The sequence below is a fragment of the Octopus bimaculoides genome, chromosome 3 (assembly GCF_001194135.2).
Source record: "Octopus bimaculoides isolate UCB-OBI-ISO-001 chromosome 3, ASM119413v2, whole genome shotgun sequence".
Lineage (NCBI taxonomy): Eukaryota > Metazoa > Mollusca > Cephalopoda > Octopoda > Octopodidae > Octopus > Octopus bimaculoides.
The window spans coordinates 1,799,587-1,802,310 of record NC_068983.1 but is presented as its reverse complement, the minus strand read 5'-3'; the positions used below and the strand labels follow the sequence as shown (position 1 = coordinate 1,802,310).

At 35.9% G+C, this 2,724-nt stretch overlaps 1 protein-coding gene across 8 annotated transcripts in view; it reads right to left on the bottom strand.

Moving 5' to 3' along the window:
• LOC106877248 (neuropeptide S receptor) overlaps positions 1-2,724 on the bottom strand; it is a 543,162-nt gene that overhangs the window by 380,353 nt on the left and 160,085 nt on the right. The window lies entirely within an intron of this gene.

The following is a 2,724-nucleotide window of genomic DNA, read 5'->3' as shown; positions in this document are numbered from 1 at the left end:
CTCCAACAGTCGATGTGAGGTTACATTTCGGAAGTGACAGGAAGTCGGAAGAATGGAGAGAAAGTCTTTTCTGGGACAACAGTGTGTGAAAATGGTCGGTATGTTTGTGTGTGTGTGTGTGTGTGAGTGTGAGGTAGGGGGAGCGCGTGTGTGTGTAGCAGTAAGTGTGTGTGTGTGTGTGTGTGTGTGTGTGTGTGTAGCAGTAAGTGCGTGTGTGTGCATATCACGTGATCACGTAACCGACCAGGTTATCAGATATTCTGATCACTATGCCTTTTCTTCTATGCTTTGTGTTAGCCTTTAAATGACGTCATCCCGCTGGCTAAGGGAGTGGGCCAATATTTGCCGTTGATCGAAAGGGAGACTGAAGCAACGTGAAATGAAGTGCATTGCTCAACAACACAACGCCGCGCCCAGTGGGGACATCGAACCGACGATCTAGCGATCGTGTAACAGCTAAACCACTAGGTCAAACGCCTTCACACACACGCACAGATACACACACATAAGTATATATACATATATTTACATATACTCGCACAAACACATACATACATACATACATACATACATACATACATATGCATGTACACATATATAAAAATACACACAGACATATATATATATATATATATATATATATATATATATATATATATATATATATATATATATATATATATATATATATATATATATGTCACTATATATAGACGATATTTAGATCAGTGATACAAATTCGTCAGATTTATGCAGCATGCCATGTGTTTCCAAGCGATCCGTCGGGTTCCTTACATAGCGTTAGTTATATTTAAAAACCAGGGCGGTAGTCAATGAGAAAAGCCGAGAAAAGATACGAGAAGAAATATGAAAAGCCTGTTTCAAAATGTGAATGAGTATAAAGAAACGAAAAGGAAACTGAAATCTTCTTCTATGGCTGTAGAAATCTTAATTAAGCTAGCAGGTGTAAAATGATACAGCGGGGAGGAGGCCATTGTCTGCTAGATTGCTATTCAATCTGGAGAGGCTAAAAATTTCGGATCTAGAATTAAGTAGTGTGGCAGAATTTTGGATCTAAAGAAAATGTGTGATCTTTCAAGTACGCATAGCTTGCAACTCCTTGATGCATTTACAAATGACGTTGACTTCTCCCCGATTCTCTACCTGATTGGATGTGGTATTCATTTCGCCTTCAGATCCCGTACATGGCTAATCAACTTTGTAACTTTATTTCTCTCGATGAGTTGAAAAGAACACTGGAGGTTTGCATAACGGCTTTTAAAATTATCTTCGCATAAATCGACGTAAATTTTCGATTACGTTGTCATGGTGCACTTCTGAGACTTATTGTTATTAGGCATAGTTGTGGCCGTGTGGTAAGAAATTAGCTTCCCAACCACATGGTTCTGGGTTCAGACCCATTGCGTAGCACCTTGGGCAACTATCTGCTACTATACACTCGGACCTAAATCTTGTGATTTGGTAGACGGAAACTAAAAGAAGCTCATACTATATACATATCTATATATATGTACATATATATGTGTGTGTGAGTATGTGTGTGTATACACAGGTTATCGAGAAGTAATGTAGTACGCCCGTTTCAAGCGGCTCGATTTACTTGAACACTGCAATCATTGATTCAATTTAAATGCAGAGCTATCAGCTGCATAAATAAATGATGATAATACAGGGGAAATATTTTATCATGGGTTACTACAGTATAGTTGAATAATTTAAACAATATTGTTATATTGTATAAAGATAAAATTTAGGGATATCAAAAAAAATATTAAGAAGATATTTTTTATATTTACATATATATGTATGTATATGTATATATGTTTGTGAATATACATAAGTGTGTGAGAGTGTGTGTTTGTGTCTCTTTGGTTGTGGGTATGTTTGTATGTACACGCACTCACACATAGATATAGACAGATAACAATTGATTCTGTCTGAAGCTTCGGTATACCATTCAGGGCCGGGACACGTTTAATTGTATCTGATTTGATCTACATCTGCCCTTTTGTTGAACAGCCTCAAAAACAACAGCAACAACAACAACAACAACAACGGTGACGTTGGTGGAAATAACTACTTCAATATCAGTACCAACATCAGTAGACACACCACCATAGCAACACCATTATTTCAACTACAACACAGACATGGAGAAGTACAGCACAAACAGCAGATGACTAAAGAGACGGCAAGATAAAACGTTTTGTAGAGATGCAGGCCATGTGTTTGAACAAAATCAATGAGTATAGATTTATGTGGCGGTTAAATAGATAAGAGAGACGAGGTAAATTGATGTAAGGTTGTTAGTTTAAATATGGACGACATTTTGTAGTCGAGGAGTTTTGAAAATTAACAAAAAAAAATGGAGGGAAACACTCAAGCTTCTTCAACCGTTAAATTACGGACATGTCTTCACAACGAAATGTTTACTACTACTACTACTACTACTACTACTACTACTACTACTACTACTACTACTGCTGCTGCTGCTGCGACTCCTGCCGCCACTACTACTACTACTACTACTACTACTACTACTACCATGTCATATTTGTGTATGTATGAAGGCATGTTTGCATATCATATATATGTATATATATATATATATATGTATATATATATATGTATATATATATATATATGTATATATATATATATATATGTATATATATATATATATATGTATATATATATATATAT